Genomic DNA, 23263 nt, shown 5'->3' with positions numbered 1-23263 from the left:
ATGAATTTCTGATTTCAAGGCACCCATGCAGGTAAGACAGAGGAGTTATTTAATACAAGTTATTTTCTGGTACATTGGATTAATTGGAATGGCTACAGTACTTTCCCTGTAAACACATTTGTAATTGTGCTCACTCAGAAAAAGGATGTCTGTGTTTTATGAATTATAGCTCACTCATGCTGAATTTAAACACAGCACCCAGCTGTTCTCCAATGTCCAACTGCAGAGGTACGATGCTGCAAGGATGCTGTAGTGTTCAGTAAGATCTTAATCACGATCTGAATCTTCAAAAACAAAGCTGTGTGTGCAGCTCAGTGACAGCATTTGCATCACCAAGGATGTGTATCCTGGGGTGCACAGATGTTATGTATGCCAAATGTGGAAGTCTGTGAGTAAATGTACCATTATAGAAAGGTGGAAGTGGAAGTAGAAAGTATTAGAGCTCTCTTCTCACATAGCATGCCTGTCAATGTACTTAACCCTGAGACTTGACATGGTGCAATCACAGCAAATGACTTTCCTGAAAAAGAATAGCACACATGCACAAGGATTCCTACTTCATTTTGTGACTACTACTCTTAAACTTAATTAAGAAGGAAAAATGCAGCTGGTAGTTTAGTCTTTTAAACAGCACATCCTAGCTGTGTAAATGTGTATGCTAAAACAGCCTAATTGCTTTATTGTAATGATATGTAAGAGTCATGACTGACCTAAATCCTTTTATGGATTCCAAAGAAAACACAACACTGATGTAAGGCTTTCTCCACAGGCTTTATTGGATTAAAAGTCCAAACCTACTACTACTTTTGGATAAAAATGGACTAAGAAGTGTTCACAACAGGCCAACATTGTTCCCTAGCTTTACTACACAGGAAAGGGATATTAAGGACAAGTACATTATGGGAGGCGATCATGTTCTTATGATAAGTGGATTCGTTAGATCATTAATTAGAGAACAAAACAATAGAAAAAGAATTATTAAGTGAAAGATGGGAGGAGTTTCAATTTTCGGAGGACTCAGGTAGCGAAATAGTGGAAAAGACCATTATGTGTGCTGTTCATCAATACCCTCAATAGAGCTCATAGATGATTGAGTAAAAGCCTGCTCAACAGTCATGAAGTGAAGAAGAACAAAGAGCGTAAACGTAAGAAAAGTTATACGAGATGTAAAGAAGGAAAGCTGGCGTAAATGTTGGTGTACTGCCAGAAAGAGCCATTTGCGTACTACTTAGTTTTTAAGTCGCCAGTTTTTCAGGTCAAAGAGATTACTTCTTTCAGGATTCATCCAGAAAGGGACAGAAAGGGAGGGTGTTAGTGATCTTGTCATCTGTTCCTCTCACATCACCGTAAACCAGTGAGTCAGCTGTGATTTTAGTTAGAAGTCACTTGTTGATTTATCATTTTGATTGTTTTCAAGGTCTGTGTTATCAGGCGATAAAGGTTTTTATCATGATCTGCCCCTGTCTCTAGCCTCAGCTCACTGTGCGTAGGCAGTCTTTCACCCCTCTTCTCCCCAGACCTGCCTTCCTCTTTCTATCCACCAGATCTCCTCAGGATTTTCCGACCTATCCTCATTCACCTGCCCCACCCAGTCACACACCAGATACTTTTACTTTGAAACAGGTTTAACCCTGAGTTTTCAGGGTTAAAACTGTGGTTCATTTCTTACCGGAGTATATTGCCATGGTAAGCTTTGCTGCACACCTATCCTGCTCCAGAGTAGGTTATATTCTTTGATTTTCCCTGACGATTTATTACCCTCATTATTGCGGAAGGCCTGTTCCTTAGCAGGACTGTACTCCAGTAAAAAATAAGGCTAAAATTGTAACACATGCCATGAGAATACATCTAATGAACACATTAATTTAACGGACCACACAAATGTAATCATAATCAGATCTACTTGTCCCTTATAATGGGGCATGAGCCAAATACATCACGCATTCACACAGTCAGCGATTTTGTGCTAGCTGTCCTTTCTGCATTTGGCAACTACAATTGTTGCTTTAGCTTGTGTCTAACTTCTGTGTATTTGTGTAATATTAATAGTATAATAGTTTGCTCTTCATTTGTAAAATATGCCGCTGTGCTGCCAGTAGACTTATCCATGTTGCCAATTGGTCATATCCTGCAAACACTGATTGACACTGAGGTGATTGACCCCTTTCACACTGCCAGATGAGTTTCCCTTTCTATAAGGACTGATAGATACGCAACTGCAGGGAGCAATGTCATCACATGCAGTTACAGAACACACACGCAGACAGGGAATACATCCTCACAGATTCAAAGAGTGAGCTGCTAGCTGCCATGCAGACTGGACAAAACAGATCTGTCAAATCTCATTTCCAGGTTGGTGCCCCTGCAAGTGTCTGAGCCTTCATGTGAGACGCTTCGGTCAGTGATGGTGTGTTTTTAAAACTTATTTTGGGGCTGCAGCTTACTGCATCCCTGAACACAACACACTCTTAGCGGAACATGTAGCTGCTGTGTTTACAGTGTTTGTGTGCTCTGAAAGACGTTACAGCACGGAAAGGGGCGGAAATTAGCATTTACCCAGGTAGCTTGTTTGCATCCCTATTGATCAGAGCTGGAACTGATACATATGTGACTACTGCAGAGTTATTTGACCTGAGAGTAAATGCCAATTGTACCCTTTTCACACTGATGATAAAAAGCCTGATGTTAGTGGGTTTTTTCACCAGTTTAAAAGGGGCTTTAGTGAGGCCAGATAACAAAAAGATATCCTGAGCATGTTGAACTTTCTTCATAGTACAGGCCCCTGGTCGCACTTATCATCAACCCTGCAATCACCTAAGCTTCCCTACCCCATGTCTGTTCCCAGTTTCTCATTTTCTCTGCCAGTACTTATACCAGCCCTCGGTCCCAACTCAGCGACAGATCGTCTGCTTTAGTTACTATTTTCATTCCCTAGTGTTTCTGTGTATTGACCTTGCTTCTTGTTTCCTGTGATTGGATTACCTGTTTTTTGGATTCCTGTTTCTGCTTGCCTGCTCATCCACCCAACTGCTTCTAAGCCATTTTTTTCATTTATTAAAGCTCCTTCACCACATCAATCTGTCTTTTGTGTTCCTTCGGGTCCAGAACAAACCAAATATTGTGACACTTTTAAGGTTTTGATTGTGTTCACATGCTGCTTACTGTTATACAATATGTCTGATTATTCTCAGTCCATTCAACTTATTTAGCTTTGATACAGGACGAAAACATCCTGTATATTGGTCTTGCTCAATGCGTTTTTTGATTTATTTGTTTACCAAGCTTGCGTGTTACCAAAAATTCATATTTTGGTAAAAATATGACTCACTTTTGTTGCAAATAACTACTGTGTATTTGCTTACATTGGTTGTACAATACAAAAACAAACAAGCCAATCGCGCTGCCAACAAACTAAAACTGTGCCACATTTCGGCGTACATTAAATGCTAATGCACTGCGCTAATAAATGGCACCCATTAACATCGTGCTTCAATTTCTTTTTAAATGTTCTTCTTCTAAATGTGATTTGAATTTCACACTAAAGGATATTATATAGGCTATTGAGACTTGAAACAGTTTCTTTTTAACTAGACAGCGATGTTAAACCACTACAAGTTGCAAGAATTTGCAAAAAGCTGTAAGATGATGGACTTGATGACAGACTCAGTGATGCAGGGAAGAGTCATATCAAAACTTAAGGCACATCTGGCAGAGTGGATTTAATTTTGATGTGACTGCAACTGCAATGATTATGAATGACCTTATAAATCGTACTTGGAAAAATGTAATGATGGATTGCATTCATCAGCCTAGCAGTATGACTCTGCAGGCTCATTTTAATATGTTTGTGAAAATAATAAGAGCCTGGGACTCCAGTTAGTGAGGGAAACCTACATTTTACAGGTATTATCCTTCATTTCTTTCACCAACACCAACGCCACCATGTAGACTGTACTGAACCTTAGCTTATCAGTCACATGACTTTGCCTGTCAAAAGCAGATTAAAAGACTGTTAACCCTGTAGTGAGGGAGTGGGTTTTGGCATCAGAGAGAGGCTTGTCTAAATGTAAATAGGAAGAGCATTTCTGGGTGAGCTTTCCCTCCTCCCTGTAGTCTCAGCTGTAATGGATAACACTGCCAAGCCTGCAATTACTCACTGTCTCACGCCTGCACTGTTTTCATTACACCCTTTAGAAAGAAGAAGAAGAAAAAAAAATTAAAATGAACACTGTTGTTGATGTTTTGATGAAGAAAGATCAAACCTCTTTAGGCACATCTTAGGCTTCCACATTTCTCCTTGATGGATACTATTGCTGGACCTGTGGACAGTTTTTAAAGTAATTGATACATTAAAAACAAAGTGATTCAATTTGCTTTTAGAAATTCAAGATACAATTAAAAATAACAAAAAATGTGCTAATTCTTTAAAGTGTGACATTGAATAAAAATGCAATGCATCTTAAAGAATGGAAAAAAAAAACAATAAATGTGTGTTTGAAAATCACATACTAATCCAGTCACAAAGTCTTTTAAGATTAAATATTGAAACAGTGAATGCCAACTGTATTATTTTTTACTAATTCCATTTAGCTGCTTCGGTTTAAGGGTCTTGGTGTGGGCCTTTGTCACAGCAGACACCCTGATGTTTCTGAGCAGATGAAGACACACCAGTTTGACAGTGAACCAGCATGCACAAGAGACTTATACCTTTTTCTCAAGAAACATTTTGGCTTGTAAGTGTAAAAGCACAGCTCCTGGTATTTGATAATGTGAAAAACAACATTTAGTTGCGGTAGTTCCAGGGTCCTGGTATTGTGCATGCTGGCTTACTGATATGGTTCACATTTGATGGGACTGAGCCATCATTATTAGAAATTTGTCTCACTTGTGTTTTTCTGGCTATGACAAATCAAAATGTCTGCCATAAAAATGCATATGCCAGGACCCTGGAACTGAAACAGCCGAATTCAATTTGATCATTTACACCTGCTTTTTCCACCATCAGAGCGTCTTCCCAGCAAAAGAGCCACTGGTCTCAGGTAACATGAGTGGTGAATATAGACCAGAGTAATCGAAAGGTGTCTGCCAGCTAGCTGGCAGCCTTCCCAGCTAGCTACCGTATTTTCTGGCTGCTTGTCTCTTCACCACCCACCTGAACCATCTAACAGCATTCAGGTTTGGTTTATCGTCTCACTTATTCTAAAGACATGTTGTCCTAACGTTGGAAATCAAAAGTGTTTATAGTCATTGTGAACGGCCAAACTGGAAGCTGGAGTGATAAGCCAAGCTGTGATAGAGAGGGAGGGAGACTCAGACTTTCTCTGCAGTTTTTTGTCACGTTAAAAGGGCCACAAATTAAAAAAAGAGAATGAGAGTGTTAAACTGAATGCTTGGCTCCTCTCTCACCTCTGCACAGCTTGCAGTTACAGAAAATGCTTGATGCAGACAATCCCTGGTTTCTGAAGCTATCTGACCATCCGGTATGCATTTGGACAGCATGTAAATCCTACATAATGTTAATTAGCTACAATTTACCAAATGTGCCAGTGACAGTTTTCTTTATAGCCAGAGAGGTTGTTCACTAAACTTTCGAAAAATATTTTTAACAACGTGCATTACAACATCTAATTAAAACAGCATATTTTGCATTTATCAAAATGTGATTTAAAAAATAATAAAAAGATTAAATAAAAGAATTGATCAGACTCAAAAATTGTGTGAAAACTGTTAGGGCAACTAATGAAAAAACAAAGGACTTATTGTACCAGTCTCCAAACAAGTGTGTGACTGAATTATTTCAGCTATTGAGTGAACTTTACAGATGCCGTAGGAAGCATTTCATCTTCAGTCTTTCTTTTTCTATATAATTGTCAGTGTTTAGTGCATGTTTATTATGCAGTATGTATAATGACAGTCATTACTGAGTGTAAGTGTTGTTCCTTTTCAGCAGTAATTTGCTTTATGAACCAGAGGGGCAACAATACTCACTATTCTGGTCCCTAGGGAATCCAGAACTAAATACAGCCACCTACTAACATAATGAGAGCATACTGCTATGCTGTTCCTGGTTGAGATGCAATATGCGTCTTAGACCATTTTTCAGCATACCATTGGTGTGTCCTAGGCTATGCCTTTTCCAACTGGTCAAACAAGAGATCAATGGGCAGGCAAGGGTGTCTGTCATACAGCAGATAATAGGGCGAGTATCCTGTGGACTAATGGCGGGTGCAATTACTGTATATGCATGGATGACCTGCGGAAGATGTTCTCTCCACCTTTCTTTCTCCTTGTATGTCAGGGTCCGCAACATCTGCGACAATGTACCATTGAACTGCTCAGCTGGTTACTTTGACAGTGGTATGGAGATGTTCGTGAGTGACCAAGCCCTGGCTGCCTGAGTGTGCAGAAGAGATCATTCTCAAACTCCTGCCCATAGTCGTGGTGGAGTTTGTTTGGATAGCCATAGCTGGGTAGTTAATCCAGATTTGTTTTTTTTTGTGGGATAAGGTTGAGCAAATCTGGTGAAGTTCTCAGGATGTACTCCTAGCCTCCTTTACTCTTTTCTGAGTACAAAAAGCCTATGCAGACTAGTTCCAGGGGTATTCCTCCATGTACCTTTTCATGGGGGGCCAGTAAAATCTCTCTGATCTCCATTGATATAAAACCCCATCTTCTAAGTGTAACTGAGTCCATGCCTGAAGGGGGTTTTCTGGTGGTCCAGCCCCCCCCACTGCTTGAGCCTAATGACCTCTCTATGATGGTGTGGTCTTTATTTTGGGCTTTAATGTGCTCATCATGGCTGATCTCAGGCAGGAGTGTAGAAAGCTGTGGGTTTACATTAGGACCGGAGAGCTGCAACCCAAGCAACATCTTTCCTTAGGGCTGCTCAACTCCCCTCCCAGGTTACATTAATGACTTCCTCAAAACTTTTGAGTAGCACACATCATCATCCAGACAGGGAGTGCAACACCCATCCCCCATGGAGCTCAACATCTCCTCAGTGCTTCACTGAAGTGCTACAGGGGCGTTGGACAATCCAAATTGAATTCTTACCCCTTCATAGAGTCCCCAGGGTGTGACAAAGGCAATAAGATGTTGTAAATCATCTGGCATGAAACCCTGGTGGTTCCAGGCACGGCCTAGAATGCTAACTTGTGTGCCAGTATCTAGTAAACCAGTTACAGCACGACCATTTAGATTGCACTGCATACCAACTAATTCAGCTAAAGCTCTCTACCTTGGAAGAGGAAACTCAGTGGATTGGTAGGTGATGGTGTGCTCTCAGTTTCAAGCTTTCTGTGTTTCAATCACTTCCTTAGGAGTTGTTGGATCAGGTCTGTCTCACTACTGTGCTTTGGGACTGATTCTTAAACTTGTCACTGGATGCCCCCTTGCAATGACCAAGTCCAGTATCCCTGGGTTTTTTGTCTTTAAGCAGCCCATTGTCCTGTGTCCATCCTCACCACATCAGAAGCAATGGCTCCAATTAAGAATAATCTGCTCTACACATTTTGGGCAACACCCAGCTTTAATTTTTTTGGCTCTAGGCAAGTTGGTGGATGTGATCTGAATGACATTTCTGGTTTAGTAGTTTCATTGACTCTACTATTCTGGTGAATTCATCTACTTTAGTTGCAAGCACTTTAACCTGGTCCATTGTAGCTTTTTGCTCATGGCTTTCTTGCATACTCCTGGAAAGATGGGCTGTTTTATGCTCTTGCCGTGCACTGTGTGCACTTGTTACAGTTTGGTGTTGGAAAGAGCCTAGCCTCTGCTGGCTCTCATTTTCCTCCTTGGTATACAGTGTGAAAGAAAACATCATAAACAGTCACAGCAGTGTGTTTAATGCCTGTGTCTGCCTGCTTGATGTGAACAGGATTTGCTGTTTCAGACTTTTTACCCAATAGAGAAATTGCTGTGGTGTCTCACTCTCTTCCTGTTTGGCACACAGTCCTTGGAACAACTCCGTGTCGTTCGTTCCTCTTAAGTGGGCCTGAAGGAACCCTCTTAGCTCTGTTACTGTTATGTCTTCCTTGTTAATTAACATATCCGTAAAACTTCCAGGTTTTATTATTCCAAGGACACCCCAGATTATTTCTGCATCACTGAAGCCTTCCTGTATCCCTTCCTCTACCTACTTGCTGATGTTGTTGTAACTGATGTCTGAGAAATTATTGCTGATTTGCCCCCCCCCCCTGTACTTCCCTGTTGGAGATGGGAGAGGTCTCTCGAGGGGACCATCCCATCCGAAGCTGGTTGGGTGCGGGTTCCTAGTGCTGATTACTGCCTGATGTATCACTAGTGCTTACTTGATAGTGATGGAGACAGAAAATCTGGTGACTGTGTGTTTGGTGATGTATCAATACACTGTCTGAGTTTTTTGTTAAGCTCCTCATAGCTCAACATTTGATGTGTTAGCAGTGTACATTGCAGTAGTATTAACAAAGGCTCTGGCTGGTGTAGTGTGTAGAGAGTGGGTCTTGTGTCATTACTACCAGACACTGAGGAACTGTTTGAGACACTTGAGTTTACTAGCTTCATCAACCACTGAGCAAGGTCTCCTCCCATAGTGTAAGCTATAAGAGCTGGCTGTGTGTCTGTCTGTGTAGCACTCCTACCAGAACCAGCCCTCACATTTAGCAGGGACAATTCCTCTCTGTTCACTACAAAAGAGTCAGTGGTGTCTTTTAACACTGGCAGTTCTGCCATACTCGAGTAATAAACTACTCTAGCTTGAGTAATTGCTTACTGTACATGAATGCGCTGATATAATCAAAGCAAGCCTTGTGATTTCCAGCTGTGACTGGTCCTTGCCCGCCACTGGACCCTATGGTGGCACTTTCTGTTTAATAAAGGATAAAGTCAACACTTGCCTTTCTGTAAGTTTAATTCCACGTCTGCAGACAGACTCACTACTGTCAAGCATACGAGATGCACGAGTGAGCCCAGAGCTCAGTGTGTGTCGGTCTTTTATATCAGTTTGTGAGTTACATTATCAGCAAATTCCATATTGTCATGTCTTTTGTACACAAAGCAACATTACAGAGGATAATACAGAGTTTATCTTGTCTTTAAACGTTCTTGGGAACATTGATTAAACGTCTCACAAGTAATAAGTTACAGAAGAGACCAGAAGAAAACACAGTGTTTTCTGTGACAAATGAATGACAAGTGAATTACTAATCAAACACTAAATCAGGTTGTGGCATCTTGAAAGATTACACAGATTATGGAGACTACATAAGCAAAAAGGAAATTTCCATTGCACCCGACCACCCAACCACCCACCCACCCCCACCTTTGTTTGCTCAAAGCAAATTAATACATTTCCATTTATTAAACAAATTATATAAATGAAAGGAAACCAATTATTATCATGAATGAATCATGCTTACTGGAATAAGGAGCATATAAGTAATCGATATGACATGATCCCATGTGCATATATCACTAGATTCTAATGAGTATATAAGAAAAAGATAAATGAATCAAACATCATCCTCATTGTTGTACGGTGGGGTCCACTCAGGGGGTGGAAAGAGCTGGTACATCTCTTTTTTTTAGTAACTGCACATTTTATCAGCCTTAGCAATTTGATAGATCTTGTCAAGATGAGCAGGCCCTTCCTTATGTCCCACACTCTTCCCCTCACTGTCACTGAGCCACATCGCAGCTCCCTCAACCCAGAATATGTTATGCATCCCTGGTGTGGTCCCTGTGTGGCAGATTATGTTGGAAAAATTTAAAGGAGCAGCGAGTGCATGCCATACCTTTGTTCCTTTGCCGCAGTAATTTGCTTATTAATAAATTATTATTTGTGATTACTAATTAGCATTTTGAAGGACAGAAATACAAACAACCAGTTAACATGTACACAGGCAATTTCATTTCACAGAAACCTGTTTTTTGTGAGCATACCTGAGGGTAAGTGTATAGACCTGCTATTTCATACACAATTATACAGAAAGTGTCCTGAGCAGGCCTAAAAAGTATGATATTGTATGAATGATACACTCATTGGGAATTTATGCACAACAGTTGTGAAAATGGAAGAGAAAAACAACTAAATATTGCACATTTTTCATGCTTGGCTGAGGTGAAAGTGTGCTGAAAGATAATAGAAACTTTGCCTGGTATATGCCATGCCCTATTAAAAATATAATATACACATGCAGACAAATTGTAATAGTTAATTATGTAAGTAGCACAAATGCAATAATGAAGCAACAATAAAACCCAAAATACTAAGTAACCGTGCTGCATTCTACTGAGGATACTCAATATTGGAAACACTCAAATTTGTAAATTCTCTTGAAGATTTTTCAGAAAGTAGTGTGAAATATATGTCACATTTGGATGGAAACATACTGTAACTTCTCAGAAAAATGTAACCATTCAGTTCACATTTAGTAGAAATTAAACTCCTTTCCCTTGATTCAGTACTTTGCAAATGGCCACTACTGCCCCTATAGTACATCGTTAAGAGGACATGGTTAACGATGTCATCATCATCATCTCAAGTTTTGGGAATTATTCATTTTCAGAATCTTGGAGTGGTGGACATCACCAAACCAAAAGCACCGTTCAGAGTATGTTCTGAGTATGAATGGCCCCTGAAGAAGCTTGACCTCTCGGGCTAGCATTGGTTCAGTTTTCCACAGCCATAAAAGAATGAATCATCTTCTTCACCATAACTGTCTAGTTCAAGGACAAAATGCAGCGCATCATCCAGCATGGTGCAGTTTATCTACTGTCAGTTCCACCCTATAACATCACTGAGCCAAAAATCTTCACCCGCCATTTGTTGTTGAAACACGTTGGTGGTCTCGCTCAATCACAGCCAAATCACACCATCGTGACAGCACACACTAACTGGCCACATCCCATTACACACAGTTCAAAGGCACAATAAAGACTATCCCTCCACCCCATCAATCATGTCAGAATTTCCTTTATACCTAAAGTTTGCTACAAATATTTAGTGGCATTAAAAAAACAAACACATTAGTTATAATGATGATAATATTCCAGTAAATCCATCCTTCTTTGTTTGGCTTGAAGATTCATTCTCTACATTGTAAATAGCAAATTCCATACATTGGTCATGTGATAACAGCTGGCCATCTTCATAACAACACAGCACTGAGCTCTGTAAAAACCAACCACAGAAGTAAACCTTTTGACAAGATGATTTTCGTTAAATGTGTCATGTGGAGTAGAGATACAGCAGTAAAAAAAAAACAAACAGACGAACAAGAAAACCCTTTTTCCTTAGTGAATTATGTTTTTATTTTTGACTAAGTTAATGGAGAACATACTTTTTGAACGAATGAAATGCAACATTTGTTAACATCAGCAGAGTCACCAGGAGGTGGTTTGGCTGGATGGCAGTCATACAAAGTGCACAGCTGTCACACCAGTCCAGGGCTTGTTTCCAGAGTCTGGTCTGTGGTTAGGTTTAGGCAACAAAAGCACTATTTTATAGTCCATTGCATGAAAAGGCCGATAGCATTGAGTTCTGATAGCACTTAATGTGATAGGTGAAGTTAACCGCAACCATTTTAAGATATGTCTCCAAGAGCTTGCCTCTGGCTGACACTGACATGTGAGGTTAAATGCTTCAAAGGCAAACAGACAGGCAACCCGATGGAAAGCCTGATTGGTACTTGGAAAGAACAGCTTTAAATACAACGCATAATCAGATAGCAAACTGCAGGCAGCCAGCCATAGTACTCTGTGTGATTCCATGGATGGAAAAGAGCATCCAGAGGCTGAGATGCAGAGAGTCAGCTATCAGCTGCAGCAGCGTAGAGTGATTTGAATTTTCTGTCAGGATTAATACCATACACAGATTTTGATTTGGTCTGTGGGTTTTCACTTTGTGACTGATTATTCAGAGTGTTTTCCAGTGTGTGTAGCTAGGGAGAGTACTAATGGAGTTCTCTCTGTGAGCCCTTTTGTGGGGGGAAACCTCAAGACAGTGATGCCTTGCACTTGCACTACAGAATACATCCTAGTCCCATGTGAATGTTGAAATTAAATAATGATAGAGTACAACACTGGAAATCAACTCTGATTTTTTATTCATTGCTTGAGGTTGAAAGCTTTGTCTGACTATACTTTACTTCATAAATTAGCAAACTTGCCCTTTTAGGAAATGATAAAATAAATCTTTTGGCCCTCTACACCTGAAGAAAGGAAAGGCTCATTTGCTGTCAGATTAATTAGCATTGTCCTGTTTTTAATCATGCTGTTAGATACTGTGCAGTGATGGGTCAGCTGTTTTGTGGCTCTTGTCAAAGGGAAGTTTCTTGTTTCTGAAGAGCAAGGAAAGCAAGTTGACAGATACCGAAGAAAGAGAAAAATTCCAATTATCCTAGGTTATATTTCTCTTTGGATAAAAGTATGAGGGATGTCAGGGCGGAATGACAGGAACTCAAGGGGGTTATCACTAGCACAGCCAATTATCCCTCAATGGGTCAGAGAGAAAAGTATGGGTCAAACAAAAGGAGTCCATCAAAAATGCAATAATGGAGGACACGAAACCACCAACAGAGAAGCTTGTGTCCCAATGGTAAAATATTCCAATAATACAATTAATAGCGACAGAGCACAGTGCTGACACCTCAACCCATTTGGTCATTAATAAGCTTAGTGAATTGCAAAATATTGAATGAAGATAGAACAGATGTGGAGAATGAAAATACACTAATTACCTCCACCAAGGAGGTTAGATTTCCACCTGTGTCTGTTTGTTTGTCAGCAGGATTACACAAAAAAATGCTGAAATGATTTGCACCAAACTCGGCAGAGGGATAGAACATGGACATTTTCATTGATTTCTCAGGAAATAACGTATGGACAGACATATTCATGATGTTGACATGTTTGACGTTGTACAATTTAGTGCAGATCCAGATAATAATTGCATCCAGATAAGAATCTGAATCTGGTGGAAGAAAATGCTGAATCCGCATTACACACAGCAATGTACTTACTGTTAATTATTATTAATAGTAAAGCATGTGTAAGCATTGGGAATTCTTACATCAGTATTTCATTCAATATGCAACAAATAAAATTAGGCTACACAATAACAATTATGGTTGTGACATCGCTGTAGAGCTGTATTGAGAACAAGAGACATGTAGGATTGTTTGGCCTTGACGAATTTATGCGTGTTATCTAGTGCCATTCTAGTGAATCAAATCAAACAATGGTTTATTTTGCTAAAAAGCAATTGCACTGAATTTATATATTAAGATCGGTTTACTACTCTTTGGGACTACTACTTAGCGGGTGAAAAAAGTTGTTTAATATGAGAAAATAACCCTTGATGATGTCTAGTGATGTCATTGTGGTTATCTTGACCTGGGCCTGGAGATATTTTAACTGAGAGCCTGGACCTGGGGTGTGAGAGACATGGGCATTTGCAATTGGCATACTTCACCCTTTCAAATGACAATTTTGATTTAAAGATAAAAAAAATGTTCAATGTTATTTCAGTTTTTTGAGAAGTATAATCATGTGTCATCCACATAACAACCTATATTGTATTTGTGGATGACATGTCAGATTGATGGAAAATTGTGCCAAAACTAATACTAGCACTAGTGTGGTAACTCAGAAAGACCTGTCCTGCAGACTGTAGATAGAAAGCAATTCAATGGTTGAGACATTCAAGGACGGTAAAATGCAGTACAGTCTGTTACTGAGACTTTTCCTGCATCAGCAGTTAAAAGCAAATCATTCATCACTCTGGAATTGACTCAGTGTTGTGTCCAGCTCTAAAATCAGACTGAAACTTGTTAAATGAGCAACAAGCTTGCCTGCAACTATTTTCACAAGAAGAGTTTTACTGTAAGACTGGTCTAAAATTATCTCAGCTATTATGGTCTTTGGGTGGCATTTTTAAATGATTCTTCCTGGTTAGACCTCTAATCAGGTAGATATTGGGTGGAACTATGCTGAAAATAACATGATGTCATAGACAAACTGTGTCGAGTGCATACATGCAAAAAATGCCTCAAAGATCTGCATGTTAAACTGAGTGGTCTCATTAAATTTACAACAAACAACAACAGAGATCTAACAGAGATAGTCATCCGGTATTGTCATATTTTCTTTCTTTTTTCTTGTTTTAAAAATGCCTAATGTCAATCAACCCCAGTATGAACCTGCCTGTAGCCTTAAAAAGAGGTCTAATGATGCAACTTAGGTGAATAAACATGTGGGTGAGGCAAGGGTATGCATGAGCTGTGAAGATGATTGATAAAATATGTGGAAGTAAGATGTGGTCAAATACAATCCCATACATCACCATCACTGAGAACCAACATCTTCATCATATGTTGAAAGATAAGAAATTAACCTGACAATGACTTGGACACCAGAAACCAGAGTTTAGGTTCCAGCAATCAGGGTTGCTTCTTTCAACCATATAGACAGTCTTTCAGTGACACTAACAATGAGAATGTTTTTAACCTTTTGAGTAAATAATAAATCTTGTTGTTTATCAGTGCTGTTTATTTTATTCAAATAGTGATTGTTTTTATGACTGCTATCCTCTGATGTGAAAACAGTGCAGTGACTGTGGGCAAGACAATTACTGTAAATGATTATTAGCAGTGGTGCCACAGACATTGGGGTTACAGGTGCGCCCATGGAGCAGGGATGTTTTCCCTCAACTGAGGTTCATGTTTAGAGAAACATTTTTTTAACCACAAAAAAAGTTATTACAAATATTTACCCCCAAGTATGTCAATCCAAAAACAGTTATATTTACATCTAGTACCAAATTGAAATTGATTATTGGTGTGATTGGTCTATTTTCAGTGTGCTTAGTTTGGTTGTGGGTTTTGTTTGTTGAAAATCTGTAGGTTAAGTTTATAAATACAACTAAATACTATATGTTTCATTCATACATGACATACTCTGCTTGCTGCAACATAGAAAAAGTCAAAAGTTTGGACACACTTTTGCTGAATGGGAAAGTGTGTGTTTAAGTTGTTGATGCTCAATATGCTGATTATTTTCTCCTGCTCGTTCCAGCTTCACCGTTCATTTGCAAAGTCAGTGCTGCTTATTTAGTCCCAACTTCACTCTAACTCTCTAATAACAGTACAGTAGCAATCTACTTTGCATTCTGTGGCTGGACTATGTCTTGGTGTTTATGTCTTGAATTTGTTTAGTAGCTATAAGGGGGCATCATCATCATTAAATATGTGAACACCTTGAGGGAAAAGTGTTTGCACCATATGGTGATCTCATATTGCTTGCCTCTTATATGACAGTTAGATGATGTAATGTTATGGCAATATGTATCCCTGATGCTCTGTTTGTCCTTTTCCTCTGTAGCTCTGCTGAGGTGCTACCTGATCACTCATAAATGAGATGCACCTGGCCTGGGAAAGGAAGAGCTCCTTTGCCAGCATCAGAAGGGGGCAGGCTCCTGCATGGGCACTGCTGGTCTTGCTGCCTCTCAGCCCGAGATTTTGTATTGCTGTCGTGTTCTGACTTTGTGTCTTCTGTGGTCTTGATTTAGTGTCCTAGATGTTTTGTATTATTTATGCTAAGAAACTCCACAGACTTGGTTGTTGTGAAGGTTCTGTAAATGAGATTTAAACAGTAATTTAGCAGCAAACAACTATTTTCTATGTTAAGATATATTGTAGTAATGATGTCCTGAACAGATAGCAAAATCACACCCCCTCTGTTCGTGTTGTAGTCTAGTTTCTCTGTTATTTATTTTGGTATCTACTGTAGTGCATGGGAGTCCCCCCTGTTAAACAGTTGGTCCGCCCCACATTCGTAAACACAGGGGAACCGCCCACAGGTGAGATGGCACGTGGCAGCATGTAGAATTATGAACACAGATGGACTGGCAATGGGGGACTACTGGCTCAAATCCCAGTCAGCTGGTGGTCAAAACAACAACAAAGTTTTTAAAGTTATTACGGGCTCCGTCAGTGTTAATTGTGCCGTAGATCCCAACGGATAAGTCCAACGCTGAATTTCTTTCCCAGATGGAAGGTGGAGCTAAGACTGGTCTGGCTTGACAGAGATGGAGAACTCCACTAGCTGCAAACTGGCTCCAGCTCGACTCAGAACCGGCTTTTCTTCTCATCCATATGTAAGTAGCTTGATATTGTTACATGTCTGTTACATGTTCATTAGTGACCGGCTACATAAGGCATGATAACGTTAGCTACATTGGTTCAGCAAATGTTGCTATTGCTAGCTGGCTTACTGACAACAATGCTACATAGACTAATGGTTGTGGCTATATTGCTTTTTGTTGGCTCTAGTGTAGGCAGTGTAACTTCATTCAGCTGTGCCTCTTGTTGTGGCCTTCTTCTTGTTCTTCTTGGAAATTCAGGTGTTAAAGCCGCATGGCCTATTTACATAAAAGGATATGGTAAAAAAAAGTAAACATATAGTACAGTATAATATGGAATAAGTGTTATGATACAGTATGATGTGAGATGTAGCAGTAGTCCAACAATATATAAAAGTACAGGGTGTAACATGAATATAATATTACGGTAGCAACATCATTTTTAAAAAAGTAATAGTAAATAGTATATGTAGTAGTAGTAATAGTTCTTTAATTTAGATACAGTAATGTAAGTTTTTACAATTCCTTACGACAATGAACTATTTTCCACCACATAAGTAATTCAGTTCAGTTCAAACAGAGATGGGAGGTGTGGCAGACTAAGCATTTGCATTGGTCTCAGATGCTGGTGGTCTGGTGCCATATCTAGTGGCAGTGACGATTGTTTACAACCTTTTAGAGCCATTTTCTGTGGTTAATTTGGGTAGTTTGTGGAGTGTTGCTGCCCACAACATTACAGATCCGCCACATCCCCCCATCCAGACCATATTACCTTGTCCATTGCTTTGGAGTGATTCTTTGAGCAGGGTCGTCAACCGTGTGATGATGTTAAGGCTGTGGAAAGTAGGTTGGTCAGTGCTGGCCCATTGTTGAAGAAAATTCACTCAAGACCTTAGTTCCAAGTTTGCTGTAGTGGTGTGAGTTTATTGGTATTACACAATACGGTGAGCCTACTGACACAGAGTGGATATGAGGCAATAGACTGACCTGGAGTGAAGGGCAGGGGGACAGGCATACAGTTGAGGAAAAGGGACATGGACTGATAGCTGACTGATACTGCTAATTGCACTCCACATTACAGGGCTTGCCTTTGCAATTGCGTTTGTGAAAGTGTTTTAATCAGTATTGTTATTTTTCCCATCGCTTGTTTATACAGAGAAAGACATACAGTTTCTTGGGATGATAGAAGACAAAAAAATAGGAGAAAAGAGGAGTTACAGCAGTTACAAATACAGATTTGAGTGTGAAGTATAACGCACCTACCTCACTTAAATCTGCATTAATTGATGTTTTTGACACTTTGGGGCAGTGCAACAAACTGTGGACACTGACATATTACTTTACGCCATGGCTAACATGTCAGAAAAAGTTGCCTAATTTGCACATCTAGCAAACACGGAGGCACATTAACAGTCATGTTTCTGGCCGACTGGCAAATGTAAGTCCAGTATTAACTCTACTGTTTGCTCTGTTTTGTTCTCCACTAACTGATTAGTTGATAAATGTTCAACTATATTCACTTTATCTGTTGTTTGTGTGCTAGGCAGATAATAGAAACAGCTGCCTGCTGTGGCTGATGAGAGCACTGAACCATAACAGTAAAGTTCCAGCTATAAAACCATTCAGTGAGTTTTTTTTTTTGTTTGTTTTCAACTATGAAAATAATTAACAATGATAATGGAAATTAGTTTAAAATAAATAAGAAATACCGAAACACATAGATAATATTAAAAATTGAAGAATTGATAGCCTATGTGCAATAGTTATTTATATTAGGAACAGGATTAAATAAGGAAATGCAGAGGAAATGTTTTATCTACATTTATTCAAGTTATGTTTGAAACACCACATAACTGAAGCCCAAGAGTTTTCTTTATGAAAGGACCTTAAAACATATTTTTCCCCAGATCTTTCAAAAACAGTTGCCTTGTGAGTAGGTGATAACAGCTTCTGTATAATTACTCATTATGATCACTGACACCACTTGAAAACTTTAATTGATTTGTGCGTTCATATCTAGCGTTCCATTAGATTTTAACTCCCACACATTTAAAATTGTAATAATAGACTGGTGGTAATAGTAGAAGTGAGAGTGCTTCAGTGTGTAGTTGGTGGTTAGATACAACCAAATAATTAATAGTTGCATGGTTTGTTGACCAATTCCTGACCACCTTGACAATCTGCTTCATTTAACTTGATGAAACAACAACAAAAAACCAACAAAAACAAAAAAAAGGGAGACTGGAAACACAAACAATTTCTGCCACTTAAGAATCTGTTGAAGGGAATTGAAAGCAATGAGTGCCTTCACTTCAATACGTTTGCTTGGTGTGATCATGGTCATTATGTACCAAGAGTGGTTCTGTTTGTAATAGCTGAAAAATTACGTACTTTAAAGGGTAGGTCTATACATGACATAGAAGATGAAAAGATACCCATTGTTTTTCAGTTTTGAAAGCTATTTGAAAAGGCTGGAAATATCCTTTTTAAAAAAGGCACAATTGAAAGCTGAAGCAATTTTGCTATTTCTTCCTGCAACAATTGTGAAAAAGGACAAAGCGCATATAGGGTAGGACCTGAGAGAATGAAGAGATGTGAAAGTGGTTTGGCAGAGAGTAGGAAGAGGAGACAGAGGACAAAAGGGGTGACAAAGACAATCTGAACAAAAAAAGAATATATGTGCATGTGTGTATAAGTGTGTGTGCATGCATCTGCTTATGTATGTGCGGCGGAAAAGAAGGAGGGGGTGTGTTCACTTGGAGACAGCAGGGATGGCTTATTAGGAAATCATCTCTCTTAGCCAATGGTTTTTAAGAGAGAGGCAGATGTCATTTGACTGAGAAGTACCACCTCCCAAAGCCAGCTTATCCCCTTCAGTGTATCGGAGCGCTGTGTGAGCACCACTGTCACTGCGCTCTCTCTCTCTGTCTGTGTTTCTCCCTCATTGTCCACAGACACTCTCTCTCTTTCTCTGCGCTCGTCTGCGCTTCCTCGCCTGCCTCTCTCTTTCCCTTCTCCTCCTCTTCCTTTTTCTCTCTGACTGTGTCCCATAAGCAGAGATAGGATCTGTTACAAACAGCAGCAGCTTCACCAAGAGCCCAGGTAAGAGCTTTTTGTGATTTATTCACTTTGCACTGAGGGGCTATAACAGTAAAACCAGAAAACCTCATTGCTCGCTGTCCAATGTGCACAAATTGATTTCTCTAGATTTCTAGTTTCTCCTTGCTCTGTTTTGCTGTGATGAATATGAAGTGGAGGTCTGATCGTCTTTAGAGAAACAGTAGGTGCTAAGTTGTTTCATACATTTGCGAGGGACTCAAAGGTGTGTTTTTATTGCTAGGAAACTGTGACAATGACAACTTTGGGAATTTGACTTCAGTCAGAAGAGTGTACGTGAGAGGAGCATGTAGGATAGTGTATATCTGAAGATAAAAAATACACATCATACAGAAACAGAGGCAGAGATCGAAAGAGGCAGAGGGAATGAGGAAACACAACTGCCGAACAAGATAGATTGGGAAATGGGCTTTCGCTGATCAAAGCTCGTGGTAGGAAGTGAGTTAAGAGTTGCAGGAGCATGAGCTCAGGTGTACATTCACAGATCAGCAGGTGACGAGTGGACTCTTTATTGATCTGAAGCTAGCGTCCTCCCAGAGCTAAGCTGGGGCTAAATCCAGAGAAGCTGATGTGAGAGATTGTCTCTTTGGTATATTTATGGAGTGTTCAGGTGGGACTTCATATACAGCAAAGAAAACTGGCTGGGGAGTCGCTCTGTCTGTGTGGTGCAAGAATATAGGATGCAGGACAGTTGCTCTCATCCCCAGACGCTCCCTGTGTCTGAACATGGGTGGCTGTATTTTTGAATGGATTTTCTGCTGCTGACTAATTGACACAAACTGTAAATTTGTGTGCACGGAACATTAACTCTAATGTGCTGGAAACTGCGTGAAAGGAGAGGATAATTAGATTCAGCCCACTACTGTGCGATACAGGGAAAGCTTAGGTCATAGTGGAGGTTATGTAGTAATTGTTATTCATTGATATTTATAGCACTGGTGAAAATAGTTCCCTTTCACACTATGAGCTTTGAAATGACTGAAGTAGCCCTTTCTTCTTGTCTCAGTCATTTAGCCGATGTGAAAGATGAGTGGAAGATTGCCCATGAGCAATGTGTAGTCTTTGAAGTTTAAATAAACAATAGGACAATGCAATTTTACATCTGAAATTCAACAGTGAAGCACATTAGTGTCACTTGAATTATGTCTCATTGTGAGCTTGATGCCTGTTTACACTGCCGTAGAATTACTTGGAGGAGCCTTGCAGGAAGGTTTTACTATAATGATTGATGTCGACATTGGCGTTTAGTTGAAAGGTGGTCTTTCCTGATAAGTAATCTCTGAAGTTCATCTTTACCTAATATTTTCTTGTGGACTGACGGCCCACTGCCTGCGTCTGAATAGTATAAGAATAATCATCATACTGACGAATTTAAATGAAATCTGAAAATAGCTTAGAGCAAAGTTGTGTTAGGTCTCATAAGTAATACAGCGGTGTGCTTATATTTCATTCATGACATAGTTTGCAGTGCTCTGGTGGACTGTGCAGAGAAGAGAGAGAAATAGCTTTGTGATGTGAAAAGACATTGGTTGTTGAGGTAAGAGAACATCCAGACATGCTGCAGTGGAAACATTAACAGCAGGAGCTGAACCATCAGCTGTGCTTTAATCGTAAGGACCCTCACTGAAACCTGCTCATTTTAACCCTACTGGCTTGAGTCCGCATTTCCAGTTTTGTAGCACTGATTCCATATGGTGGCACATAATGCACATAGTACTGAAGAAGTACGCCTTGTATGGGCTTTCACACGACTACTAATAACACATTCTTCACTTTCAGCTGCACAGCCACCAGCCTAGAGATATAATACTATTATAGTGTTGACTATATTGAGCATCTCGTTTGCCATACCCAGATACAAAACAATGTTTTAATGTTATCTGGAGCAAAAAGAAGCTGCCTCAGCTACTTGCCTGGCACAGCCTCTGTCATTAACCCAGCACTCAGCCAGAGACCCAGAAAAATATCCGCGTTCTTGAGGAAATTAGAGTCAGAGAAATGGGGGAAGCTGGTGCCTTTTCAGTCCGCTGAGGGTTCTCTGCTGACAGCTACACTCCGTCTTTTTTTTTTCTGGTTGGTTGTGAGCTGCCCCAGGTGTGACAGGCAGCCGGAGTAATGGGGGATGTTTGACAGATGCATATTTCCAGCCTTGAATGCTTCATATAAAGAAGATAGACGGCATGGATTCAGGCTGAGCGGGGGACAAACTGTTGGGCTGTGAATCACCCCAATGAGTGTGCCACCTCTCTGCTTGATTGATCTTTCACGTGACTCTTACAACCCTTCCAAGTTACTAATTGCATCCCACCCTGATTATTGATTGAAATATGAGGGTGGTATATTGGTATTCTGGAGGCAGGCAGTTTGTTGCACCCACTGAGGCTGGTGGTCAAGTTACAGGCAGCGTGACCCTACAAGTATAAGGAATTGATATCAGAAAACAAATAAAAAGCATGACTTCTACATGGTTGGAGTGTGTGTGTGTGTGTGTGTGTGTGTGTGTGTGTGTGTGTGTGTGTGTGTGTGTGTGTGTGTGTTTGTGTTTCTGTGTGAGCTGATTTCATTCCTCCAGCATCATAGGGGATTTGTACTAATATTGGAGACTTTATGTGATAATTAATCTTTTATAAGCCTATCAGGGCACATAACCAGGAGCCAAGGCCAAGAGATTACATTACAGTTTGTACAGTAGAGCGCAGTGTTTCTTGGCAAACAGACTTGATCTGGCAGCCAGTTTATTCAGAGAGGAGCCAATGGAGGGTTCAGCTCTCCTGGTTACTATGTATTTGTCCCTTGTGGGCCCCTATATGATTTGAAAAACCACTACAATTTCACTTTACAGATCCATGTGGAACTGCCCACATCCGCTCTGTCACATACTACAATGAGCATTTAAATCATTTGATCTTGTTGTCAGTCATCATTTTCATGAATTGTGTCGATGCAGTGTGTCAAATACAGTACAACATACAATATAATCATGGTATTCATCCTAATTAACATGAAAACTAAAATTTAAAACACGAATAGTCATGCAAACATGCTAGCAGCTCTGTGTGGCTGTAGTTATACACAGCTGTGCTTTGAGCTGATGCTACTGTCAACATTGTTAACATTCTCACAATGCTGACAATGCTAACATATTAAGTATTGTAATGTTAACGGGTGAGGCTGAGGCTAGAGTTCACTTCTTAAACTGCTTACCTAGTTCAGAAAGGAACAGCTCTGCAGATTAGACTTTCAGCAACTGTGCACAGAGCTCATCGCCAAGCACCAGCACGCACTCTGGCTGACTTACCATGCCATTCTGATGATTAGCAGCGAGATGGGAGACTATAGTCTGACTCCGCTAATATGGAACTCAAACTGTACTGGGTCACCCTAGTATGTATGATGTTTGCCGTTTTCACCATTATATTTTAGCATGCTAACATTTGCTAATTAAAGTACAGCTAAGGCTGGTGGGTTGGGAATGTCATTAGTTCTGCTTGTTCTTGGCGATAAACTAACATATTGGACAAATTACAATTTCTACCCGATGATAATGATCAAGATACACTATCTGGGTGCCACGAATGTCTTTTCGAAATTTTGTGCCAACCCATCTGGTAGATGTAGAATTACATTACTGGATAAGTGATTATTGGAGATGCTGATGACACTGAAAGGAAAGTCAGAGGATCAATAAAGTCATTATGATTCATCCTCTTGGAACCATGAATGTCTGCACAAAACTCCATGGCAGTCCACTTGAAAGTCATTGAGATATTTTGGTCTGGACCAAAGTGATTGACAGGCCAAACAAAAATCAGATGCTGCCATCCCTACAGCCATGTCACTGGCATGGCTAAAAAAAAGATTTTCAGTTAGCTGGCAATTGCCATAGGATGAGAATGATGGCACATTTTCTATTCATGTAAGTGACAAAAAATATTTTAGATTACAACATGATATATGATATACAACAGATTTGACAATAACAAATTATAAGATAGACATTGTAGCATAACACAAAAGATAACAAAAAAG

Source organism: Seriola dumerili, unplaced genomic scaffold (genome assembly GCF_002260705.1).
Source record: "Seriola dumerili isolate Sdu_G_001 unplaced genomic scaffold, Sdu_1.0 BDQW01000052.1, whole genome shotgun sequence".
NCBI lineage: Eukaryota > Metazoa > Chordata > Actinopteri > Carangiformes > Carangidae > Seriola > Seriola dumerili.
The sequence above is the reverse complement of the archived record's forward strand: the minus strand, read 5'-3'. Positions refer to the sequence as shown.